Raw genomic sequence first — 15836 nt, forward strand, 5'->3', positions numbered from 1 at the left:
TAAGTCCCCAAACCTGGCTCAGCATAACATCCTCATTCCAGCTCAACCAGAGCTAGGCTGGCTGAGCTGAGGCTGGTGAAAGTCCTCAAAATGGGACTTTCTGGGGGCAGGAACAGAGGGAAGAGGACTTAGGCACTATCCTAAGCCAGGAAGGAAGAATACACTTGTGTAAGGGGATGAGTGTATTCTATGATTTCTTTCTAATGCTCTTTGGACCCATAAAGTAATTCAGAGTGGCACGGTTGTGAGACATTCACCTGAAAAGTGATGTATGAAAGGCAGAGCACTGAGAAGTATGTAACGAGATGGGCATGTTCTTAGATGTTGGAGGTCTTTATGGATTAAGCTAGCATTAAGAGGAGATCAGAGGATGTGCTCAGCTCCCTGAAGGTACAACTTTTTCTTCCTGGTTGATCAGGAAGTTGTACCTTCAGGGAGCAAAGCACATCCTCTGATTTCCTCTTATTGCTAGCTTGATCCAAAAAGGCTGGCTTGTGCTCTAGGCAATTCCACTCTCCATACGGCCTCCCTTCTCTTTGGAATAATAATAATAATAATAATAATAATAATAATAATAATAATAATATATTTATACCCCACCCATCTGGCTGTGTTTCCCCAGCCACTCTGGGCAGCTCCCAACAGAATATTAAAGAAACAATGAAACATCAAACATTAAAAACCTCATTAAACAGGGCTGCCTTCAGATGTCATCTAAAAGTCAGATAGTTGTTTATCTCCTTGACATCTGATGGGAGGGCGTTCCACAGGGGATCCCTTTTGTATGTTATCTTCTAATGGTAGCACATCCATAACATTTAATACATGTCACTGATGGCATTTCTTTAGCAAGGAAGCTCTCCCAGTTCCTGCAAGTTGTTTTCATTTCAAAAGAAAAAGACTTTGGCGCGTGGGACAATATGGGGAGACATGTGTCCACAGGTGCATCAGTGCTTTAATTTCCTTTAACAGAAGTGTGAACTTGAAAGGGAAAGTAAGACATGTGGCAAGAACATCCATACTCTGATGTTTGCTGAAGGTGTTATAGTTTATTGATGCGACAGAAAATAGTAACAAAAATCTAGAAAGAAAGAAAGAAAGAAAGAAAGAAAGAAAGAAAGAAAGAAAGAAAGAAAGCTGGCATGTTCCCACCCAACATTTATTTGCTCTAGATCATATTGACAGTCAACCATATGGGATTTGGCCCATACCTTTTTGTAGGACTGCAACTAGGAACCTGTCTAGATCGAATATAATCTGATGATTCTGAGCTGTCAGTCACAATGAACAATATATCCTTTTCTCTCCATTCCCTGGTGCCCCCCCACCATTTTATGATTAATTTCTGCCCACATTCACACCATGCATTTAAAGCACCATGATACCACTTTCAATAGTTGAAGAATCCTGGGAGCAGTTAAGGGAGCTTAGAGTCGACAGCTTTCTCTGTCGTCAAAGTGCAAGTAGATAAACAGGTACCGCTCCAGCGGGAAGGTCAACAGCGTTTCCGTGCGCTGCTCTGGTTCGCCAGAAGCGGCTTAGTCATGCTGGCCACATGACCCGGAAGCTGTACGCCGGCTCCTTTGGCCAGAAAAGCGAGATGAGCACTGCAACCCCAGAGTCGTCCGCGACTGGACCTAATGGTCAGGGGTCCCTTTACCTTTATACTCTTTCATAGAATGTATTTCCACAAAATAACATCTCTGTGTGCCTTACCACTCTTTGACTCCTGACCCATTCTGACCTTGGTTGCATTGCATTTCAGCTCAAGCCAAGAATCCCCCTGGCATACGCCTCTTCCTTTCATCGTCTGAGGAGGTAGGAAACCAAGAGAAGGTCACCTTGCTGACTCACATGGATGGTATTTATCCTGGCACGGTCTCTGTCATCTGGAAAGCCAATGACCAGAGCCAGCCTAACCATTAAGAAGGGTGAGGTTGCTGCCTCGGGCAGCAGAAACCCCCCATGCGGCACTTCTTCAGGCACTCCACCATATCTTGAATAGCTTTCCCTGGCTCAGGCAAGCAGCAGCCATGGCATGCAGAGCAGCCCAAGTCCAAGCCGCCCGAGCCCTGGCTGCCCGAGCTGCCTGAGCACAAGCCTGAGCCCATCCACCCCAAAACCTGGACATTTCCTTTAAAATGGAAAAATCCGCCCAGATGGGCATGTTGGTCCTCCAAAAAGAGGACATGTCTGGGTTTTCCCAGACATATGGCAGCTCTACCCATCTGCCTCACCACTTCCGCCAGCAGTGGAAAAGCAGAGCTGCCATCTGAGCAGATTACAGATAGCTTTGATTTGAGGAGAGGTCTCACCCGAAATCACAGGAGATCTTGCAGAGTGTACAAGATCTCACATGATGTTTGGTGAGGTCTCTCCTCAAATTGGCACGGTCTTGCCTGAAATCTGTGGCTCCTGGCAAGGGTCGTGTCAGCAGCGGAGTAGGCAGCAATGGCAGCAGTGGTGAGAGCAGCAGGTGTGGTGGTAGCAGGAGCGGCAGCAGAAAGCCAGATTGCCGTTTGATTCAATAATAAACTGTGATGCAACAGAGCTATCTAAGCACTAGTGGAAACTAGTTGCCCATTTTTTGGCAAAATCTATCGCACAACGTATTTGACCATCTGTTGTGCACCAAACTTACCAGCAACCGGCTTCTTCATTCTCTTGCGCAGCAACATTCTGCCTGCATAAAACATTTCCCCAGCAGAAGACATATACAGTGGTACCTTGGTTCCCGAACGGCTTAGTAGTCGAACAAATCAGCTCCCGAACACCGCAAACCTGGAATTGAGTGCTCCGAGAGGAAGTCCCTAACTCACAGAGGGTTTGAGACCCATTGGCTACCCACACCTGGTTGAGGTGGCCAGTCAAAACCATTCCTCCAGCATGGCCACACTCACACCCTGACAGATTCTAGGAACCACAGGTGAGAGTTGAGTGCAAGGTGGGGACCAAAGGTGGCCAAACTACCCCAGAAGGAGCATGATGTGTGTCCCACCAGAGATACGACCCCATGCTGTGTGCCTGCATATGGTATTCCATTTGAATTATGGCATAAATATCTTTCAGGGAAATATCAATACACTTACAATACTCAGCGACTGGTCTGTACTTATGAAGACCAACATTTCCCCAGACTGGCCATCAAACAGTGGTCTGCAACGTCCCCCCCAGTCACCTGTCAATTGCAAACAGAAGTTTGATAAGGGGGAGTAAATTCACGGAAGTGCAGTGCTGTCAAAGTTAAGCACTTTGCTGGGCCATTGATTCCAGTTGAAGAGGTAAGTGATGGACATTTAAATATGCTTAATTTTGGCTGGATCACTGGTGCTACTGTCACCAGCTAGACTGGTGACTGGGAGTGGCCACCGAGACCAAATAAGACCAGTCCTGAAAGACCTACATTGGCTCCAAGCATGTTTCCGAGCACAATTCAAAGTGTTGGTGCTGACCTTTAAAGCCCTAATTGGCCTTGGCCCAGTATACCTGAAGGAGCATCTCCACCCCCATCATTCAGCCCGGACACTGCGGTCCAGCGCCGAGGACCTTCTGGCGGTTCCCTCACTGCGAGAAGTGAGGTTACAGGGAAACAGGCAGAGGGCCTTCTTGGTAGTGGCGCCTGCCCTGTGGAACGCCCTCCCATCAGATGTCAAGGAGATAAACAACTATCTGACTTTTAGAAGACATCTGAAGGCAGCCCTGTTTAGGGAAGTTTTTAATGTTTGATGTTTTATTGTGTTTTTAATATTCTGTTGGGAGCCGCCCAGAGTGTCTGGGGAAACATTATTATTATTATTATTATTGTTATTATTGTTATTACTACTACTACTACTACTACTACTACTACTACTACTACTACTTGTCATTGTAGGTCACAATAGTCAGGTGCACATGAAACAAGAATACTTTTTGGTTAAGTCTAGGAAAGAATCGGAATACCATAGTCTAAAACTACTGCTAGAGGACAAGAAGCCCAAGACTACATTAAATGTAGCTAAATTCTGTGCGTCTGCAATCAGTCGCAGGAAGCAGGTGGTATCCCATAATGTCTAATCCCCTAAATGTTAATTACAGGGGGCACGCTAACAATTAATTTTAATTTTTATATTTAAATTCTTGTTATTGCATATTGTCCCTTGTATTCCTGATATTTTTTATGATCTGTGATATTGTGTGTGTTGAAGCTGGTCTATGACCGTATTAATAAATTCATTTCATTTCATTTCATTTTTGGTTTGACCTAGCCAAAGCTAAGAAAAAGAGTACAGGAAGAGTCCTTTTGGATCAGGTTGGCGGTTCGAATCCCTGCGATGGGGTGAGCTCCCGTTGCTCAGTCCCTGCTCCTGCCAACCTAGCAGTTTGAAAGCACGTCAAAGTGCAAGTAGATAAATAGATACCGCTCCAGCGGGAAGGTAAACGGCATTTCCGTGCGCTGCTCTGGTTCGCCAGAAGCGGCTTAGTCATGCTGGCCACATGTACAGCGGCTCCCTCAGCCAATAAAGCGAGATGAGCACCACAACCTCAGAGTCATCTGCGACTGGACCTAATGGTCAGGGGTGCCTTTACCTTATTAAAGGCCTATCTAGCCCAGAACTTACAGTGACCAACCAGATGCCTTCTGGAAGCCTGCAAGCAATGCTTGAGTGAAACAGCAGCTCTCCCCACCTACAGCTTTTACCAACTCTCATTCAAAGTCATACTGCCTCTGACTAGAGGTAGAGCACAGCCATTGTGGCTTGAGGTCTATAACTGCAGTGTTGAAAGTGAACATTTGAGATGATACGTCACCCTTTTCTTGAGCTCCAGATTTGATTATGGTGGTTCACATTCTTACCGGGACAACACAGAGAGAGAGAGTTGATGGATTATGCCGAAATGGCCAAAATGACCGGAAGAATCAGAAATCAGGAAGACCAAAATTTTAATAAGGAATGGAGAAAAATTATAATTTGTCTTAAAAACCATTGTAAACAGCTAAAATCATTAGTAAGATTGGAATAACACTTGTAGTTTAATGGTGAATTTTGGACATAATGGAGATGTAAAAGATTTGGATTATTATAAAAGATGCAGGAGGAAATGACTAACAATAGGACCCACAAAGGGGAGGAGGGAAGTCCAGGAGATTCTTTGCAATCTTGTTTTTATGTTGCATGTTGGATATGTGATTGTAAAACTTTAATCTGAAAAACCAAATAAATAAATTTATTTTTTTTATAAAAAAAACTTGCAGAGATAGACAAGAGTGGCAGTAAGAAGAGTTCATTTTTTAAAAAAATCCAGCTCATTAAAGTTGATGTGGGAGATCCAAAGTTATACTCAGAGAAGAGTTCTTGAAGTTAGTTAAGTGGGTCTACCCTGAATGTGGCTTAGCTGAATATTGCCTGTTTAGCTACGACTGATTTTAATGGGAGAGATTGCGCACACATTCGGATATCTTCCACTGACAACAATGGAGCTCTGAAATGCTCAAGTTTGGCTGGGTCATGCCCCACATGTTTATTTTACAAAAGAGCCTACATGGGAAAGTAAACACCAAAAACAATGAGCTTTCAACAGAAGGAAAGGCATCTCTCTGCTTTACTCTTCTAGACTCAATACTGTCTGAGCCATCTACGAAATCTGAAGATCGCTTGCATTCATCTTGGGGACATTTCCCGCCCCCGCCCCCAGACATCTTTATTGAAACTTCAAAAAGTACATAATTATATGTGCACTAAACATGATGAGATGTAAATAAAAGAGAGAAAAAGAAAGAGAGAAACAGCACCCATGAAGAAGGGAAAATAAAGGGGGGAGGGGGAACCCAAAACTGTATACTTTAAAGAGTTGTTATTGTACTTCAAAAGATCTTAAACTATTACAGAATTTGTAAGAATGGCTCCCAAATATCACTGAATTTGTCCATGGCAAGTCTGCATTTATATGCAAGTTGTTCATATGTTGCGAGTTTGTATAAGTCTTCAATCCAACCATAGAAGGGAGCCACATTTTTATTTTTCCAATTCATCAGTATCAGTCTTTTTGATGTGGTAAGGACACAGAGCATCTTAAAAAAGCATCTTAAAAAGCAGAAACATCACCTTGCCAACAAAGGTCTGTATAGTTAAAGCTATGGTTTCCCCAGTAGTGATGTATGGAAGTAAGAGCTGGACCATAAAGAAGGCTGACAGCCGAAGAATTGATGCTTTTGAATTATGGTACTGGAGGAGACTCTTGAGAGTCCCATGGACTGCAAGAAGATCAAACCTCTCCATTCTGAAAGAAATCAGCCCTGAGTGCTCCCTGGAAGGACAGATCATGAAGCTGAGGCTCCAATACTTTGGCCACCTCATGAGAAGAGAAGACTCCCTGGAAAAGACCCTGATGTTGGGAAAGATGGAGGGCACAAGGAGAAGGGGACGGCAGAGGATGAAATGGTTGGACAGTGTTCTTGAAGCTACCAGCATGAGTTTGACCAAACTGCGGGAGGCAGTGGAAGACAGGAGTGCCTGGCGTGCTCTGGTCCATGGGGTCACGAAGAGCTGGACACGACTAAATGACTAAACGACAACAACAAACGGCACAGAGAGTCCACTCGTATTGTCCTTTTCTAAGGCTCTACATGCTGGGACATTTTGCTCCGTAAATGTAAGGTTGTTCCGTACAGTTCTGTTGATAGTTTCAGTTACCTTCTGCCAAAAACTTTTCAATATAGGACAATGAAAAAACATATGTTTTAGAGAAGCATTATACCTATTACATCTCCAACAGTTAGATACCTTAGATAGCCCTTTTTAAAACAAACGTAATGGGGTCCAGTATATTCTAAAACTTGGGGACATTAAAAATATGTGTGTGTATCAGGACTGTGTACAACCAAACCAGCCACATAGACAAGAGACTACCAGCCCATGGCTGCTGACGTGTCCTCTGCTTCTGCTCCATCAGAAACCAGTTAATGACAGTTAACCGAAAAGGGGTTTCCGATTGCTCTGCAGAGGCAGCTGTGAGATGAAGAAGCACCTCTGAGCCCAGAAGAAAGACGTGGACAACAGGGACTGCAACTGAAAAATAATAATGGTCTTTCAGTTCCTAGAATAGCACCACCCATTTTGCAACCAAGAGATGAGACGAGTTAGCAGGAGGAAATGCGAGAGGGGCCTGGGCAACCAGCTGTAGGTTGAGCAGGGAGGAAGAGACGGAGAGCAGTGGGGGTGGGGCAGATTTAGGTCCAGGTCATTGTTGCCTTCCCACAGGTGCCAGGCTGAGCTACTATGGGTGACGGCAGAGGGTGAGGGCGACGACAAGGTCCATTGCTTTTGTTCCGCTCAGCCAAGCTCGTGTTATTGAAGCTCGCGGCTTGAATTCCATTAACGGAGCAGAACAGCACAGACGCCAACGTTTCGCAGGCAGAAATAGCAATGTGCTCGCAATGTGCCGCTCCCCCAATGCACACACACCTTTTTCATACTGGTTAGTGGCCTACATGGTGTTCTGTATCAACATACCCTCTAACTTGACTCTGATGGAAATAGGGATGTCCTAGTCAACAACAACTTCTTCTTCTTCTTCTTCTCCTTCTCCTCCTTCTCCTCCTCCTTTGGTGATCACTTGTAGCTGAGTAAGATTGTCTTCCATAAACATAGTTTTAAAAGTGAGTCCGTAAGTGACTGTGGAGGCCAGTTCTGGATCCACACGTCCTTCCACAGTGGGGACATAGGTTTCTGGGCAGGAGTTGATCACGGCGAGGGTTTGCCAAGCGTGCCTTCCTCTTAGCACATTTCTCCCTTTTGTCCTGAGTTCGAGCGTCTTCAAAGCCCGTGACACCTTTGGTAAAGGCTGTTCTCCAATTGGAGCTTTCGCAGGCCAATGTTTCCCAATTTTTTTTAGATTTGTCTTGAGAGAGTCTTTAGACCTCTTTTGTTGACCACCAGCATTACGCTTTCCATTTTTAAGTTTGGAATAGAGTAGTTGCTTTGGAAGACAATAATCAGGCGCCCGCACAACATGACCAACATCATCCCTTTCATTCTGAGTTCAAGTGTCTTCAAAGCCCATGACACCTTTGGGAAAGGCTGTTCTCCAGTTGGAGCGCTCGCAGGTCAGTGTTTCCCAGTTGTTGGTGCTATACTACATTTTTTAAAAATTTGCCTTGAGAGAGTCTTTGAACCTCCTTTGTTGATCACCAGCATTACGCTTTCGTTTTTAAGTTCAGAATAGAGTGGTTGCTTTGGAAGACGATCATCAGGCATCTGCACAACATGTCCAGTCCAACAAAGCTGATGTTGAAGAATCATTGCTTCACCACTGGAGATGGAGATGGCATTTATAAGTGGTCCATGTTTCACAAGCATACAGTAAAGGGGAAAACAGAGGCCTTCATGTCCTGCTTGTGAGTTTTCCAGAGGCATCCTGTTGGTCACTGTCAGTGGGCTTTTAGTACAATGCAGCGGGATTTTTCTTCTGCTCCCAGTTACTTGGGAAGAGGGATTGATGATGATGATGATGATTATGATGATTTATTTATACCCCAAACATCTGGCTGGGTTTCCCCAGCCACTCTGGGCGGCTCCCAACAGAATATGAAAAACACAATAAACATGTGGCATTCCACAGGGCAGGCGCCACTACCGAACAGGCCCTCTGCCTGGCTCCCTGTAACCTCACTTCTCGTAAGGAGGGAACAGCCAGAAGGTGTCCAGGCAGAACGATGGGGGTAGAGACGCTCCTTCAGAATCTGAGTGATACAACAGTGGTCTCCTCACCTTTGATTCCCAGGGTCTGGTATTCAGATGCACAAAACATACATACCTCCCAAAGCAGATGCTCCAAAATCTGGTCATTATTATTATTATTATTATTATTATTATTATTATTATTATTTGTATACCCGCAGGTCTCAGGGTGGATCTCAACACAAAATCACAATATAAAAACACAAAATACATAATAAAAACAAAAACAAGGGCAACCGAATGATCCCTCCTTCCCCAACACATTTTAAAAGGGCATTGAATGTCAATCAGCATTTTTGCCTGGTGTCTAAAGGTGTATAATGAAGGTGCTAGGAGAGTCTCCCTGGGGAGAGCATTCCACAAATTGGGAGCCACTGCAGAAAAGGCCCGTTCCCGTGTTGCCACCCTCTGGACTCTTGTGGAAAAGGCACATGAAGAAAGGCCTCAGAACATGAACTCAGGTGAATAGGGAGAGAGGCAGCCCTTGAGGTACTGTGGCCCTGAGCAATAATATTATTATTAATAATAATAATAGATAGTCCTCTATGAATTTGTCTAATCCCCTTTGAAAGAGATAGGTAACATCCCCCTAACATGGCCAAAGTAAGTTGCATGACAGAACATCTGCTGGAAGATTCAGCACATGTTGGAGGGTACGGAGTTATGCAACCCCCAAGACAAGGAGATAAGTAACTATACAACCTTTAGAACACACCTGAAGGCAGCCCTGTATAGGGAAGTTTTTTAAAATGTTTTATTACATTTTGATATACAGTGGTACCTAGGGTTAAGAACTTAATTCGTTCCGGAGGTCTGTTCTTAACCTGAAACTGTTCTTAACCTGAAGCACCACTTTAGCAAATGGGGCTGCCACCGCACCGCCAGAGCACAATTTCTGTTCTCATCCTGAAGCATAGTTCTTAACACAAGGTACTATTTCTGGGTTAGCGGAGTCTGTAACCTGAAGCGTATGTAACCTGAAGCATATGTAACCCGAGGTACCACTGTATGTTCAGAAGCTGCCCAGATTGCCTGGAACAACCCAGTCAGATGGACAGGGTACCACTACTGCTATCTCCATCTCCCCGGAAGATGCCATCAACGGTGTCTCGGAAAATTTTTACACACCACCTGGGAAGACCAAGCCAGGTAAACTGCACTCTTGCTAGTTATTAGAAGGAGGCTCCAACCCATCACCCCAGCCCGTACTGTGAGCAGGTGAACCTAGGACAATCCTTCATGAAACTGACAAAGTGGACTCTAGGCCACAGAAGCTTAAAGGTAAAGGTAAAGGTACCCCTGAGCATTAGGTCCAGTCGTGACCGACTCTGGAATTGCGGTGCTCATCTCACTTTATTGGCCGAGGGAGCCAGCGTACAGCTTCCAGGTCATGTGGCCAGCATGACTAAGCCGCTTCTGGCGAACCAGAGCAGCACACGGAAACGCCGTTTACCTTCCCGCCGGAGCGGTACCTATTTATCTACTTGCACTTTGACATGCTTTCAAACTGCTAGGTTGGCAGGAGCAGGGACCAAGCAACGGGAGCTCACCCCGTCGTGGGGATTCGAACCACTGACCTTCTGATTGGCAAGTCCTTGGCTCTGTGGTTTAACCCACAGCACCAGGTGCTGCAGGGCTTGTGGTTGTTTGCAATTGTGGTTGGTTAATCGATACCTTGCTTATATTATTGCATTTCGCTTGAAGTTTGGATTGCAAGTCCACCAAGGGAGATGGCCCTGCTCATCACTTTAACCTGCCTCGAATGTGAGTTTTTGTGAAAGCATCTGCCTGGCCACCATTGTGAACAGCGTACAAGATGGCCCCGGAAGTTGCAAGATGACTCTTGCAAGACTGTATAAGCTGAATGCTGAAGTTGCAAGACTGTACAAGGTGAATTTTGTAGTTACAAGGCCATGCTAGATACATCTTACTGTACGACATGAATCTTGCGCTTGCAAGATTCCTGCATGGAGCAGTAGGCCAGTTCACGGGACAGCCAAGGTCCTACTCTAAAATCCTGCAATTTTATCATAGATTTGTATCTGTGATTTGTGAAACCATCGCTCTGATCCAGCAGAGCTGTTCTTACATTCTTCTTGTTCTGGCTTGGCTGACAAAGCACGTCGAAAGACCAAGTCAACCAACCTAAGGATTAAAGTGTGTTTTATTTACTTCTGTGAATTTCTCGAGGCAGACCCACTCTTAGGCTTATTAACATTATGTTTCCTTTAAAATGGCTATTCAACGAAAGAAAACAAATTAATTGATTGCTGTTGTACAAGAAGTGGAATCAGTGGGGTTGGGCCTTGGGGGAACGGCGACGTGTACTTCAGTTCTGCCGGGCAACACAGCAAACATGTTTTTCTTTCTCCTTTCTGTCTTTCATGAGTCACTGGGTCTCTTCACACAGTTTCACTTCCTTTTCTGGAGGTGTTTGGCTCACCCGTTCTAGTTTCTGATTCGCTACTCTTGAGAGGAGAGGATAATTTTAGAACTGGGGAGTTTCCTGTAGCCTGCGCAGCTGCACTGAAACCCAGGTGGGGTGGGCACAGGGGGCCAATTTATCCTTTTGTGCTGTTCAATGCTGACAACTCCCCAACCCTGGTTTCCTGACTTTATGGGATGCATTGTGGATTCAATCCCATTTTAGGACACCCTTGCTATATCATTTTTAACACCTGCTAAAATCTATTTTTGTCAGCCTATGCAGACATAAAACTTCATTAGCTATATTTGTTTTAAAAGTTTTTCTGAACTTAGTTGCATTTTAGTGATGGGGACTCTATCATCTATCTATCATCTACCTACCTACCTATCTATCTATATCTTTCTATCTATCATCATCATCTATCATCTCTCTATCTGTCTATCTATCTATCTATCTATCTATCTATCTATCTATCTATCATCTAGATCTATCTATCATCTATCTATCTATCATCATCATCATCTTTCTATCATCTATCTATCATCTATCTATCTACCTACCTATCTATCTATCATCTATCTATCATCTATCTATCTATCTATCTATCTATCTATCTATCTATCTATCATTTTTAATTGTATTACAGATTTTGCTCAGTTTTACTGTATTTACAACTACACTTCTTAGAGAGCTATTTGATTAGGCAGTTTATAATTCTTCCAAACAGATAAATGCTTGCAACAACCTTTATTGGTTTAGCACATTTGTAACATAAAGGCTACATTTGGATTGTAGACTTTAGGGGAAGCTATTACCATTTAAAGCAGTCATACTGCTGACAATGTATGGTGTGAATGTGGTCAAAGACCACAGAAGCTGTGTGCAAGATAAAATCAGGATAAAACGCAAAGGAACATAATGAAATCGTTTCAGCAACATTTCAGCAAACTGAAAAACCAGCAAACCATCTTTGCAACTTCTAAAAGCGCAGTAGACATAGAGCTGTTCTTCTGTAAAGGGCTGGGTCACCTAAACATCATGACGTTAGGCGCCTGTCCAGTTTGGGCTGATAACCCATTCCAGAGAGCTGGAGCCACAACACTTAAAGCCCAGTTTCCACAACAGTCTATGCACACCTTGGGGGCACATGAGACATTCAGCAGTGTGCCATCTGAGAAGTATAGCTGCATGGGGTGAGGCAATCAGTGATAGATGCAGCACCAGAAAATAAATAGCAACCATAGAAAGGAGAAGAGGCATTGATTGCGGACACACATGTTAGTGTTTTGAAAGATAATTGAAGGTTTGTTTCACCCTAAATGTGCTTTCTGCGAAGCAAGTCCTACTGATTTAGTTGGAGTTATCTTTCAAGGAAGTATGCTTACGATTGCAGCCTCGGTTTAATTGCCAGTGTATGAGGAAAGTGCCTTTCCTTCACATAATACCTGGGATCCAATAGAAATGCTTGAGGAATTTGATTTTTGTGAATCAACGTATGGATCCCTGTCCTCTTGTGGGTTGGAGCACAGATATCCTTTGGATCACACACTTTTCCTAATTTTGTGATGCAGTTCTAAAAAAGCCACAAACTATCAAAATACATTGTGAATGGGCTTCCTCCCCCCGTGGCCATAGATAAGATCAAACGAAAGGAACATCTTACCCGTTAGAAACTTCAATAATCCCAGCAAGAGAACAAAGAACACATCTCCTAGAAATGGCGATGCTCCCAGTTAAGGTTCACTCCCCACTTCTGTTCCTATTAATCTACATCACTTCTACATCTTATAATCTGAGCTTTCTATTTTGACATTTTATGAGTTCTCTGTGACTTTGGAGACAGGGGTGAATGCTGTCCAGAGACTGTGAATCTGTTAACTCTCTCTCCTCTAGTGTTTCTTCTCCTAGCTCAGGGGTCTGCAACCCGCGTCTCCAGAGCCGCATGTGGCTCTTTTACACCTTTGCCGCAGCTCTGGGGCGGATACTAGCGAGGGGAGGAGGTGCATTGTGCGCCCCGACACTCCCCACTGTGGCGGGCACTGTACTGGCTGTGACGTCGCATGGGGGCGGTGCGTGCGTTAGTCACGCACTGTCCCGACGTCACCTTCCCGGTTTTGCGGCTCCCAGTTGTTGTTTTTCTTCGGAAACAGGTCCAAGTGGCTCTTTTTGTCTTAAAGGTTGCAGACCCCTGTCCTAGCTGTTCCCCATCGGATTTCCCAGCTTCTGCCTTCTGAACTATGCCCCTCTGCAAACCACTGTTCCAAATCTATACTGTTCTCCTGCTCCTGGGAAGATGCAGGGTCAGGATCATGGGGAGCGGGTGGCTCCCACCATTCTTCTTCAGTGCAGCCCTCCTTAACCTCGGTCTCTGACAGGAGGCAGACCATAGCCTTTGTGACTAGGAGCCATCAATGGCCTTCTGCTCCATGACTTTGCCCAATCCTCTTTTAAAGCCACCTCAGTTGGTGGCCATCACTGCCTCCAGTGGGAGAGAGTTCCATAGTTCAGCCATGGACTACATGAAGAAGTAGTCAGGTGTTGTTGGGTTCCAGCTCCCATTAGCCTCAGCCAGAATGGCCGATGGGCAGGGATGGTGGGAGTTAGAGTACAGCAAAATATGGAGGGCACCACTTTGGCTACCCCACTGATACACTAATACAGCAAGATGATGCAGTGATGGGGTAGAAATTATTCATTTTTGGAAGTATGGCATGAGTTTATTGCTTTTACAGGCATGGAGGATTGGGCCGGTTTCCATCTTTGCCTAGGGGTTTTATGAACAAGGAATTTTTTTAAAAAATAGAGTTGAATATAAGATGGCCTTAACAGTTCACAATGGTTACTCTGCAATATTTTCCAAGATTATTTATTCTTTATCATTTTTATTTGCTCCAATCTTTAATCATTATTTGTATTGGTATTATTGGGCATCTGGATTATTTCTATATGGCTGAGGTGTAATCTGAGATGTATATGTTTTCCCACAGGTATGAAATTCGATCAAACATTATATATATATATATATATATATATATATATATATATATATATATATATATTACAAGATGACAGGATAGGAAGTTGACATGCATTCCGAGCACCGAGAACGTCAGAGAAGAGTGCTCTTCCAGTGAAAAAATATCTTTGCATATCTGTGTCAAAATTAGAAACAGCGAGCTTACCACCTGAAGAGCTGAAAGCTGCAGCTGGCTGAAACCAAGAAAGAAAGAAAGAAAGAAAGAAAGAAAGAAAGAAAGAAAGAAAGAAAGAAAGAAAGAAAGAAAATGCTTTTGATTAAACTGGTGGGATATTTTAATTTTCATTTAGAAATGAAATGGTCTGACACTTTGGCCAGAAGTGTTTTATTTATTAAAATCTCTTCTCTTGAAAGTAAGACCCAGTTCTTCCCCATTTGTGTACAACTCCATGGGTTGTATCCTACTGTTAGGCAGAGTAGGAGTAGAGTAGACCCACTGAAGATAATAGACATAGCTAACTTAGGTTCATTCATTTCAATGGGTCTGTTCTGAAGAAAATCTAGTTGCAGGTGACTCTGCATTGGGCTTGGATAACCTTTGACCCTCCAGAAGTTGTTGGACTCCCATCAGTCAACATGACCAATGGTCAGGGATGATAAGAGTGTAGTCCAACAACATCTGCAAGGCTGAAGTTTCAGCATCCCTGCTAAGGAAGGCCTTCATGCCTGTTAAGTAGTAGGGTGATTATGTGCATACATGATTTCACTATTATCTCAGGTTGCCAGTGGAGGTGTTATGAACCTTCCATCCTTCTTCCTCCCTCCCAAATAGCCCTATCCCCAAGATCTCATACAAAAATTGTGCTCCCCAGTGTTCTTTGTTCTTTGGTATAAGCAAGGGGCTTCCTTGTCTGACTAGCTAGCAAGGTGCCTGTTGCCATTATCCAGCATGGAAAGCCTATGAGCATATCTCAAAATCCTCACCAAACTTTCCTTTGCCACCTCCAGGCCCTGAGCCACAGGGCTCAGCATAGTGTAGTGGTGTCAGTGTCAGACGAAGACCTAGGGGGCCAGGGTTCAGTCCCCACTCGGTCATGAAGTGGGCTTGGTGATGCTAGGCCAGTCGCTATCTCTCAACCTAACCTTGTGAGGAGGAGGAGAGCCAAGGGAAAGCTCCTTGGAGGAGAAATATGATAGATGGTAGATTAGATAGATAGATAGATAGATAGATAGATATAGATAGATGATATAGATGATAGATAGATAGATGATAGATAGATATAGATAGATAGATGATAGATGATAGATAGATGATAGATAGATATAGATAGATAGATGATAGATGATAGATAGATGACAGATAGATAGATGATAGATAGATAGATAGATAGATAGATAGATAGATAGATAGATTAGATAGATAGATAATGATAGATAGATAGATATAGATAGATAGATAGATAGATAGATAGATGATAGATAGATAGATAGATAGATAGATAGATAGATAGATAGATGATAGATAGATAGATAGATAGATAGATAGATGATAGATAGATAGATGATAGATAGATAGATAGATAGATAGATAGATAGATAGATAGATAGAAGATAGATGAGAGAGAGAGAGAGAGAGGGAGGGAGGGAGGGAGAGGGAGAGGGAGAGAGAGAGAGAGAGAAGAGAGAGAGAGAGAGAGAGAGAGAGAGAGAGATT

The 15836-nt window shown here is 43.7% G+C and overlaps 1 long non-coding RNA gene across 1 annotated transcript; it reads left to right on the plus strand.

The window, feature by feature from the left end:
- Positions 1–2868: 2868 nt before the first annotated feature.
- LOC310750885 lies at positions 2869–5209 on the plus strand. Its single transcript, XR_014542346.1, has 2 exons — positions 2869–3281; positions 4807–5209. It is a non-coding gene; the product is annotated as an uncharacterized lncRNA (long non-coding RNA).
- Positions 5210–15836: the final 10627 nt, after the last annotated feature.

The sequence above is a fragment of the Podarcis filfolensis genome (genome assembly GCF_964270895.1).
Source record: "Podarcis filfolensis genome assembly, chromosome: 16".
NCBI lineage: Eukaryota > Metazoa > Chordata > Lepidosauria > Squamata > Lacertidae > Podarcis > Podarcis filfolensis.